Source organism: Dryobates pubescens, chromosome 14 (genome assembly GCF_014839835.1).
Source record: "Dryobates pubescens isolate bDryPub1 chromosome 14, bDryPub1.pri, whole genome shotgun sequence".
Lineage (NCBI taxonomy): Eukaryota > Metazoa > Chordata > Aves > Piciformes > Picidae > Dryobates > Dryobates pubescens.
This window is the reverse complement of record NC_071625.1, coordinates 25,169,670-25,181,780: the sequence shown is the minus strand read 5'-3', so window position 1 is coordinate 25,181,780 and position 12,111 is coordinate 25,169,670.

Genomic DNA, 12,111 nt, shown 5'->3' with positions numbered 1-12,111 from the left:
AACTGTGGTTATTCATTATCTAGATGCATACACTGAAAATGAACCTGAATTGGCCATAATTGATATATTCCTGTGCATCCACAGGAAAGAATGCTACTCCCCTTGAAAGAACTGCATGGTTCCAGCAGCTGAGATATCTCAACCCAGCCTTTGCTCTTCTAGGAGCAATTTCAAAACAGCATTGCAAGTTCCAGTGAACTCAAAGTTCAAAAGTGTGAATCACTTCCAAATCGCTCAGCAAAACATAACTGAGTTAAGGCAAAGCCATTTGTTTCCAGTGACTGGCAACCACAGAGTGACTGAGTCAGAGAATCACAGAATGTTAGGGGCTGAAAGAGACCTCCAAAGCTCATCCAGTCCAACCCCCCTGCCAGAGCAGGATTACCTAGAGCAGATCACACAGGAACACATCCAGGCAGGTCTTGAATATCTCCAAAGAGGGAGATTCCACAAACCCCCTGGTCAGCCTGTTCCAGTCTTCTGTCATCCTCACAGGCAAAAAATTCCTCCTCCTGTTTCCATGGAACTTCCTATGCCTCAGCTTCCACCAGTGCCCCTTGTCCCCACCTTCTGAAGGATTTTATTTCTTATGTTTGCACACTGCCATGATGGTCCAAGCAAAGAGGCAGGCTAGGCTATCTGAAAGTGGAGAATTATGCCTGAGCAAAAGGCTTTTACTGCTTACATCCAGGTGCACTTCAAGGCAAGTTTTGTTGTGATGCATTAAAAAGTACATATTACTTATGCCAGGTACTTGCAGCTTTCTGCAATGACTCACAGATGACTGCACACTGCTGCTTTTTTTTTTTGCTGCTCAAAAGCAACTATTTCAGAACTGCTTTCATAGGAACCTTATCCACTTTTTCATGTAATGACATTTATAGAACCCCAAATGCTTAACATTTCCATCTTTAGTTACCAAAAGGACTGACTGTTGGCTATTGCAGCTTCCAGTCTTTTCTGTGAATCACAGAATCATTTCAGTTGGAAAAGCCCTTTCAGACCATCCAGTCCAGCCACTCCCCAATTCTACCAAGGCTGGGGCTAACTCATGGCCCCCAGCACCACACTTCTGCCTCTTTGACACACCTTCAGGGAATGGCATCTAACCACCTCTCTGGAGAGCCTGTCCCAGTCTTTGAGAACTCTTTCAGTCAAGAAGTTTCTTCTAAGAACCTTCAGTATGCTGCTTTACCATTATGACATGAACTGATTTTGCCTCTGAGATGGATCTGTTCAATCAAGAGTGCTACACAACGATACAACATCAATTATGAACCCTGTAGCAAATGCTCTGAAGTCCAATATGTAGGTTTTAGTGTGGATATATCAGACTGAGGGTTTTTTTACATCAAGGGCACAATGAATGCAGAATTTGATGGAGGAAACTCCAGAAGAATGGGATAGTTTGGTTCCTAAGGATATCAGGCTTGTGTTGCCAAAAATAACTGTACCCTAATTTTTTCCCCTGATGAATGGTTTTCTGAGGTATAAGTAAAATTAGCACTGCTCTTTGTGTGTTTCCTAATGCTGAGCTGATCCCCTCCCAGAGTCCATAATGACAAAAGTGTTGCTATCTGGCATTTGGAGTAAGAAGATCTCATGACTTAGTGACTCTTCAGTCTTAAGGAGGCTTTCCAGAAAAAGAGTTATCATTCACTAGTGGGGTGAAAGGACCAGCAAAAACCTTCATCTCAGCTTTGTTTGCTACATCAATTATGTAAGGAAACAGAAGCTTGTGGTGGCCAGAGTTGTGAAGTTGATTTCCTTTCCTGGTAGTCAATGAATGAAAAGAAACCCCAAATATATAAACCAGAAAATGAGGCATTGTCAGGGATATTTAAGTTGTGAAAAGATATTGAAACTGTATTTTCTATAGTTAGGAATACATCAACATTCAAGCCATAGAATACTTGAAGGGCTCAGGTTGGAAGGCACCTCACAAATATTGACTTCAACCCCTCTGCCATGAGTAGGGACACCTCTCAACTAGACTCAGCTGCTTAAGGCCTCATCCAGTCTGGTCTTGAACACCCCCAGGGAGGAAGCAGCCACAACCTCCCAAGGCAGCCTATTTCAGAGTCTCACCACCCTCCTACTGAAGAACTTCTTCCTAAGATCCAGCCCTGTCTCTAGACACCCTCATGAAAAGTCCCTCTGCACCCTTCCTGGAGGATCCCTCCAGCTATTGGAAGGCAGGTCTAAGGTCCCCATGGAGTCTTCTCCAGGCTGAATACCCCCAGCTCCCTCAGCCTGTTCTCAGAGCAGAGGTTCTTCAGTCTTGGATGCTCCTTGTGGCCCTTCTCTGAACTCACTCCAACAGCTCTTTGCCCTTCTCATGCTTGGACACCAGAACTGGAGGCAGGATTGGAGGTGGGGTCTCACACAGCTGCCTGCTGGGCTGCATGAGGGCACTGCTGGCTCCTGGGGAGCTGCTCAGCACCCAACACCCCCAAGTCTCTTTCTTCAGAGCTACTCTCACCCCACTCTGCACCTAGCCTGGATTTGTGCTTGGGGTTGGCCCAACCCAGATGCGGGACCTTGCACTTCAGGTCCTGCAGGCTGGCATTCTCAACCATGCACATGTTTAGCAAGCACCTGCTTTCTCCTCAGCCTGAATACTGAAACAGATTCACAATTCCTGTTAACGTCTCTGGGGATGATTCCTGCTTGTCTGAAGGAGAGGGACTTCCTCAGAGAAAATAAGCTGATGATGTGCTTAAGTGCCAAGGACAGCAACGCATGGAGATTCACATGAAATTATTGAGGATGTTCAATCTTGCTCAGAAGAGGCTTTGAGCTCTTAGAGCTGAAATATTGCATGTGGAAGGATTAAACTTCTAAAACCCATTTTCCTGTTTGAAGACTTCCCTGGCACATCACTTTTTTGTTATTTTTTTTCTTTTCAAAGCTCCATGTAAGGTGAAACTTTGTTTGTTTGCTCACATTATAGATGAGCCTAATATATATCATCTTTAAAAGTTAACGGTATAGATTTCTGTGGGCTGGATACTTTTTATCAGCAGTCAGTCAAATTGCTGGATTTAACATTGTCATTAGTGCTAATTATGACCCATTTTGCTACACGAGGAAGCTGGAATAGAAGCCAATGAATCACACCTTTTCAACGACATGACACAGCCTACTGGCAAAAAAACAACACCCCACCCAACCCAGCACAGACTTCAGATGGGTTTGATTTTTGTTCCTTGTGCTAATCCTCAACATTTCAATCAAGTTAATTGCAATAATTTTGGCTCAGCCCACCCATTTCCAGAAATAAATATGCATATTGGAGCTATGTAATCCCATTTCCAGAAGCACTTATAGCATGTGTGTGTAACCAGGGAGGAAAGGGGCAGTTTTCTCTCTCATTTCACTCAGCACATTCTATAAGCAGATGCTGAAATTACAGCCGCCTTTTCCCACCTCCTGACATTGTTTTATTCTGGCTCTATTGTCTTGATTTCTAAGATTGTTTGAAGGGAAACTAACAAACAAATGAAACCTCAGCAACTCCAAAACCCCCAAACAACAATATGAACAACTGCTACAACAACAACAAAGCCAAAAGAGAAACCCTAAACAGCAGGAACAACTACATCAAAACCCCAAATACCCCAAATAACAACAGCAAAACCTAAAGAAACCCTAAGAACAGCTACAACAGCAACAAAATCCAAAAGAAACCCAAACAACAGTAAGAACAACAGCAACAAAAGCATTAAAAAAGGCAAACAACAAGAAAAACTGCAACAACAATAAGCCCCTTCCCCCAAACCACACAAAAACAAAACCCAGAAAACTCCAAACAGGAACAACCACCCCCCCCCCCCCAACCCCCCAAACAACAGCAGCAACAACAAAGCCCAAAAGACAACAGCTACAACAACAAAACCCAGAAACCCCCAAACAACAAAACCCCACACCCCCCAAACAACAGGAATAAATACAATAACAATAAAACAAAACTAACCAAAAAACCCAACAGCAACAACAAAACCCAGAATAACCTAAACAAGAATAACAAACCCCCCCAAACCCAAACAGCAATAACAAACCCCCAAAAGCCCCAATGACACCCCAAGAAACCCAAAGAGCAAGAAAAACTGCAACAAAACCAAACCAACCCCAAACAGCAACGAGAAAACCCCCAAAACCCCAAACAGCAAGAACAATTGGAACAACCCCCACAAAACTCAAACAAGAACAGCTGCAAAAACAAGCCCACAAAAAACTCAAACAACAGCAACAATAAACCCCCCAAAAACTCAAACCACTGCAACAACAAACCCCCAAATAACTCAAACAAGAACTGCAACAACCCCCCCAAAAACCCCCCAAGAATAAGAAGAACCCAAAATACTCCAAACAAGAACAAATCCTCAAAACCCCCAAAAAGGTCAACAACAACAATCCCCCCCCCCCAAATAAACACCAAATCAAAAAGGTCATCCCCCCCAAACAACAGCAGCAACAAAATTCAAGATAACCCAAACAAGAACAACTACAGCCCCCCAAAAAAAACCCAACCAACCAACCAACCAACCAAACCAAACCAAACCAAACCAAACCAAACCAAACCAAACCAAACCAAGCCAAATCAAAGAAACAACCAACCAACCAACCAGGGAAAACAAAGCAAAGCAAAACAAAATAGAGCAAAGCAAAGCAAAGTGAAACAAACCAAACCAAGTGACCCAAGTATCAGTGCTGGGCCCCATGCTCTTTAATATCTTTATTGATGATCTGGATGAGGGCATTGAGTCCATCATCAGTAAATTTGCAGACAACACCAAGCTGGGGGCAGGTGTGGATCTGATAGAAGGTAGAGGGTCTTTGCAGAGGGACCTTGACAAGCTGGACAGATGGGCAGGGTCCAACGGCATGATATTGAACACATCCAAGTGCTGGGTTCTGCACATTGGCCACAGCAACCCTATGCAGTGCTACAGGCTGGGGTATGAGTGGCTGGAGAGCGGCCAGGCAGAGAGGGACCTGGGGGTGCTGGTTGATGGTAGGCTGAACATGAGTCTGCAGTGTGCCCAGGCAGCAAGGGGGCCAATGGCATCCTGGCCTGCATCAGGAACAGTGTGGCCAGCAGGAGCAGGGAGGTCATTCTGCCTCTGTACTCTGTGCTGGTTAAGCCACACCTCAAGTCCTGTGTCCAGTTCTGGGCCCCTCAGTTTAGGAAGGAGGTTGACTTGCTGGAACGTGTCCAGAGAAAGGCAACAAAGTTGGTGAGGGGTTTGTAATGCAAACCCTATGAGGAGAGGCTGAGGGAGCTGGGGTTGCTTAGCCTGGAGAAGAGGAGGCTCAGGGAAGACCTTATTGCTCTCTACAACTACCTGAAGGGAGGTTGTAGACGGGTAGGGGTTGTTCAGGACACAGTCTCATGCTGCGGCAAGGGAGGTTCAGACTGGAGGTTAGGAAGAAATTCTACACAGAGAGAATGATTGCCCATTGGAATGTCCTCCCCAGGGAGGTGGTGGAGTCACCATCATTGGAGGTGTTTAGGATGAGACTTGATAGGGTGCTTGGTTGCATGGTTTAGTTGATTAGGTGGTGTTGGATGATAGGTTGGATGCGATGATCTTCAAGGTCTCTTCCAACATGGTCTATTCTATTCTATTCTACTCAACTTCTATTCTACTCAACTTCTATTCTACTCTACTTCTATTCTATTCTATTCTATTCTATTCTATTCTATTCTATTCTATTCTATTCTATTCTATTCTATTCTTTCTATTCTAACCAAACCTAACCAAACCAAACCAAGCCAAGCCAAACAAAACAAAACAAAACAAAGCAAAGCAAAGCAAAGCAAAGAAAAGAAAAGCAAAGCAAAGCAAAACAACGCAAAACCCTCCCAAAAAGGAAGAAAGCTGTGAAGTTGCAGCACCATGGCCCCATACTACTCATCCGCAATATTTCTCCCCAGGCCAAAGCATGATTTTGACGAAGAGTAATGCAATGCAAAATAAGAGGAACCATACTGTGAATAATGCTTTGCATGTGAAACCCTCAATGCTGTTACTAAAACATTGGTTATGTGCATGCCAAATTAAATGGTCATGAAGAAGAGACACTGTAATAATCTGTGGCTTTATGATGTGGCTTCCCTGGGCTCTGACCAGGGGGATTTTTGTATTGTTTGCTAATTGTAAATATCTGTATAATATTGTAGATGCTGTATATTTGGTACATGCTCAATGCATTCCATTGTAGAGTGTAGTTTTGCTTGTAAATACAGCTTCCATTTGCTTCTAACTGAGTTGTTCTGGCAAAGTTAATGCTGGAGGGAAAATTTCAACCCACCACAATTAGCTAATAGCTTTTCTTTTGTTTTTTTTTGGGGGGGGGGGTGTATTTTAAACATTTATATTTATAATGTTATTTTACCTACCCCTACTGCTACATGTGGCAAAAAATGGAGTTGGAAACACCTTTAAAGACCCCTCCCTCCCCTCAAAACACTTCATTGGAGCAATTGTAAGGCACAGAATAGCAAATACTAACTTGAGAGTGGTGCTGAACTTCATTCTGAGTGGTTCCAAGACCTCGTTAAGCCAACAGGATTGGCCTTGTTATTATTCTGTCCTAACAGGTTATTACCTTGGTCTGCCTCAAGAATCCAGGAAATTATTCCTCATCCTGAAATTGCTGCTTCTGCTCTGTCTGCCACAGCTTGCTTTTGAAAGGCCAGTGTCAAAATGCAACTAAAAAGGAGCATTGCCAGCAGAGCCAGAGAGGTGATTCTGCCCTGGGGAGACCTCACCTGGAGCACTGCGTCCAGCTCTGGAGCCCTCAGCACAGGAAGAACATGGACCTGATGGAGAAGCTCAAGAGGAGGGCCATGAAAATGATTAGGGTTTTGGAGCACCTCTGCTAACTCCTTTGTCTGTGTCACAAAAACACAGTCTCAAGCTGTGCCAGGGGAGGTTTAGACTCGAGGTGAGGAAAAATTTCTTCACTGAGTGAGTCATTCATCATTGGAATGGGCTGCCCAGGGAGGTGGTGGAGTCGCCGTCCCTGGAGGTGTTCAAGGGGAGATTGGAGGTGGCACTTGGTGCCATGGTCAAGTTGTGAGGTCTGTTGGAACAGGTTGGACTTGATGATCCTTGGGGTCTCTTCCAACCTTAGTTACTGTGATACTGTGATACTGTAAAAGGACAGCCTGAGGGAGCTGGGGTTGTTCAGCCTGGAGAAAAGGCTCCAGTGAGACCTAATAGCAGCCTGACAGTACCTGAAGGGGGCTACAAGAAGAGACTGCAAAGGCCTGGAGTGATAGGACAAGGGGGAATGGCTTCAAATTAGAGCAGAGCAGATTTAGATTGGCTATTAAGAACAAGTTCTTTACTATGGTGGTGGTGAAACACTGGAAGAGGTTGCCCAGGGAGGTGGTGGAAGCCTCATCCCTGGAAGTTTTTGCAGTCAGGCTGGATGTGGCTGTGAGCAACCTGCTGTAATGTGAGGTGTCCCTGCCCATGGCAGGGGTGTTGAAACTGGTAGATCCTTGAGGTCCCTTCCAACCCTGACAAGTCTAGAATTCTATGGCTCTACTTGTCAACAACTGCAGTGCCCTCTTTCCTTGGTTTGCTCTCATTCTAGATGCTTGTCTAAGTGGACTAGGAGAACCTGAATGCTTTTTCATAGTTAGTCCTACTTTGAGATGCTGCATGCTACCCGAGGTGACTTTCACAGTCAAATTAGGGGCACAAAAAAAATATGTTGAAAAAGGGTTTCTAAAGCAAATACAAATCCTTCAGTCTAGTGGTTGTGCTAGCTACAGACACTGCACTCAGGAGAAAGCAGTCTGCTGTTCTGCTAGATACTAATTAAGCTGCAGTGTCCGTAGTATGGTAAACATGAGTGACCTCCTTTTTCTTCCCTTTGTTTGAATCTCAACATGCAGATTATGATGGGGCAATTCAGTTCACACTCTTCTGGCCCTTTTCTTATCATTATCATGCCATGCAATAAGAGATTTCATTATTATTTAGTCTGAAACTTTAGCAGAGAAGTTGCTGAAATTACCTCTAAATTTATACTTGAGTTACTGGACTCATTATTTCAAACATCTTGGTCTGAATCAATATCAGTAATGATTCATTCTTTTGATTAAGAAGTGACTCCATCTGTAGATGTCAGATAATTACTGAGATGACCTATAATGAGAACATTTCACAACTCTCTGACTTAAATTTCTTATTCCCTCAACAGCATAATGACTTCCTCCTAGATCTTTTTATAGTGCCTCTGTGCTCCTGGGGTTTCTTTTCATGATCAGTCACTATCAGTGGTTGCTTCTATCATCTTTTTTTTTTTTTTTAGACAAAGAAAGATAGTGGCCCCCATACAACAAAAGCTATGCTTTGTCTAGGATTATATTATTTCACTTTATTTTATTTTATTATTTTTTTTTTTCCTCCTGCCTGTTTCCAAATTTTGCTCTCAAAGCTCCGCTACGGCGGCGAATGTTTAAAGCTGACACGGAGCACAGTGGTAAAAGATGATAGAGGATACTCTTTGTTATTCATTTAAGTAGTCTTGGGGGAAAGCAATGTGGTGGGGTTTTTTTTCCTCTTCTTTTTTTTTTTAAATTTTTTTTTTTATTAAATATAAAATATTAAGATTAGAAATGCAAGACATTCTTTTGATCCCAACAGCTGGGAATACGGGTGTTTAAAAGTTGGCGAGAAGAAATGGCAACTTTCACCGTCAGCCTTGCTGCAGCACTGGAGATTCATTGCTGGAGCAAAACACAAAGAGGGCTTTGTAGTTAAGTTGTAAATTCTGTGTTATTTCTTTTGATTCTTTTGTGAAGCATTCCCAGGGAACAGAAAAATTACATCAACATCAGACTCTGCCTTTTGACTCGACACGTCGAAGGGGTTTTTTTTCCCCACTCATATATATTCACAAATATTTAATAGCTTTCTAATATAGTCGTGTAAATAGATTATGAATGTCTGCTTTCACTGTCAGCCCCTGCTCTCTGTTCTCCTCATTATTTTTACCTGTTGGTTTTACAAATGGAATGATTCGATTTTGGCCTTTAATTTGGTTTGCCTGTCACCCATGGCTGCCAGCTTCTCTACCAAGACAGTCTCCTGTGCATTCCTAATGTAACTAAAAAAAAAAACCACACCCCAACCCCCTCCTTTTATTTATTTATTTATGTATTGTTTAAAACTGAAACCCATAAAGGTCAAATATATGTAAATTGTTTATAGTACCACTGGTCCCGCAAGGAGTGCAAGGGAATTGGACTCAGTGGTCTTTGAGGTCTCTTCCAACCTTGGTGATACTGAATACTGAATACTGAATATACTCCCTACTAATGACTGGCACCAGGCACCACTGCAGGTTAGGATCTGCTCTGCTGGAGAGCAACTCTGTGGAGAAAAGCATTGGAGCCATGGTGGGCAGCAAGTTCTGCATGGGACAGCAAGGTGCCCTTGTGGCCAAGAGAGCCAATGGCATCCTGCAACAAGAAAAGGGTGGCCAGCAGGGCTAGGGAGGTTCTTCTCCCCCTCTGCTCTGCCCTGCTGAGATCACACCTGCAATCCTGTGTCCAGTTCTGGGTTCCCCAGGTCAAGAGAGACAGAGACCTGCTGGAGAGAGTCCAAGGAAGAGCCAGGAGGATGCTTAGGGGACTTGAGCATCTTCCCTGTGAAGAAAGACTGAGAGCCCTGGGGCTGTTTAGTCTGGAGAAGAGAAGGCTGAGAGGGGATCTGATCAATGTCTATCAATAGCTGAGGGGTGGCTGTCAAGTGGAGGGGGCCAAGCTCTTTTGGGTGGTGAACAGTAATAAGTCAAAGAACAACAGGTACAATCTTGAGCATAGAAGGTTTCACCGTACCATGAGGAGAAACTTCTTTATAGTGAGGGTGATGGAGCCCTGGAGCAGGCTGCCCAGAGAGGTTGTGGAGTCTCCTTCTCTGAAGCCTTTCCAAACCCACTTGGGTGCATTCCTGTGGGGACTATCCTGGGTGATGTTGCTTTGGCAGGGGGTTTGGACTGGATGATTTCTGGAGGTCCTTTCCAACCTCTAATGTACTCTGATACTGTGACTGCATTTTTCTTTGAGTGAGAGAAACTTCAAGCTCATTAATTACTACCACTTCATTACTTTCCCAAGATTTACATTCCTGTTATGTGACTGTACTAGCTTAAACAGTTGGAAATAATGAAGACCAAAGTGACAGGCTTATTTCCCAGCTTCCTTTTATAGTGAAGAGAAAGAAATTCTGCCTAAAATAGACCTTGAGTACAGCAGGTCAAAAATCTCAGCTACATTTATATCACAAAATACTTTTAACCATGCCCATTTACTGCATCAATAGACTTCTGCTTTATTCGTATCAAACAGGGGAAAAAAATGGAATCATTATCCCTTCCTGATGTACATATCCATTTTAGAACTTACATTAAAAATACATGCATGAATGAGACCAGCAAGGAGGCTAAGGGGTGAAACCCATCTGACTGGAGAGACCTGCCCTCACTGAACTGGGAAAGAAATCCTGGCTGAGCTGCCAATCCCTCTTGTCATGGAATAGAATAGAATTACCCAGGTTGGAAAGACCTTCGAGATCACCAAGTCCAACCGATCCCCCAACACCATTTAATCAACTAAACCATGGCACCAAGTGCCTCATCCAGGCTCTTCCTAAACACCTCCAGTGATGGTGACTCCACCACCTCCCTGGGCAGCACATTCCAATGGCCAATCTCTTTTTCTGGGAAGAACTTTCTCCTAACATCCAGCCTGAACTTCCTCTGGCATAGCTTGAGACTGTGTCCTCTTGTTCTGGTGCTGGCTGCCTGGGAGAAGAGACCAACCCCAACCTGGTTACAACCTCTCTTCACATACTTGTAGAGAGCAATAAGGTCTCCCCTGAGCCTCCTCTTCTCCATGTCATGCACGTGTATGTGTGTGCATGGGCTTGTGACGACAGGAGAAAGAAACTGGCAAGGTGACCAAAGAGGACCAACCCAGATAAAATTCAGTGGCTCTACTGAGACAGTAGAAAGCAGCAGGTACTGGAAGGTCTCCCTGCAAGCCTGCACAGGAAGGGTGCAGACAACTTGCAAAGGCTTGCAGTGATAGGACAAGAAGCAATGGCTTCAAAATAGAGAAAAGCAGCTTTAGATTGGATGTTAGGAACAAGTTCTGCACCATGAGGGGAGTGGAACACTGGAACAGGTTGCCCAGGGCTGTGGTTGAGGCCCCATCCCTGCAGATCTGGGAATTGTGTACAGTGATGCTTAGCATAATTAAAAGAAACCTCTATGCATGTAGATAAAGTTTTCATGAAACACTAGTGGGTTTAGGAAGATGAATCCAGCTTTCCTGGGACCAAGACCAGCACACACATGAAAACCCAGCCAATTCTTTACTTCCGTGACTTACTGCTGAGAAAGACTTTCAGAATGGCCTGACTACTTTTTTACAGCCCAGAAGATTCTTCCCTTTCTCACAGAATTCCAGAATTTTGTTTGGAAAAGCCCTCTGAGATCATCCTGTCCAACCATCCTCTAACTCTAGCAGGGCTGGTGCTAAACCATGGCCCTCAGCACATCACTGGCTCTCTGACACACCTCCAGGGATGGGGATACAGCCACCTCCCTGGGCAGCCTGTGCCAGGAATATTTCTGGAACGAGAACAAAATGTGCCTCATCTCAGTCAGGAAGCAAACATAAACTGAGCCTTAAAAAAAGCTAAACTTCCTCCTACAAGCTGACAAATAATTTGTGAGGCGGTCTCCATCTGGCTTGAAGCAATAAATGTCAGGTTCTCAAGCAAGTTTCTCCTGTGCCTTTGAGCAGCTCACCTGGCCTCCCACCCATTTGTTCCTTTCTGCTCGAAATCTCAGATCAAAATAAACGCTGTTGGAAAAGATAACAACCTGACACTGAAATGTCTCCTCCTCCCTGCAAGTGACTCATTTCTCCTTTCATTAAGTCTCAGGTAGGTGAGAATCATCCTTGAAACAACTAGGACTTTCTCTTTACATAACAATGAAGGAAAAAAAAAGACAATAAATTAAAGCTTGAAGGGTTTCCATATAGGAATTCAGTGCCTTGAGACCCGGCACATCCCT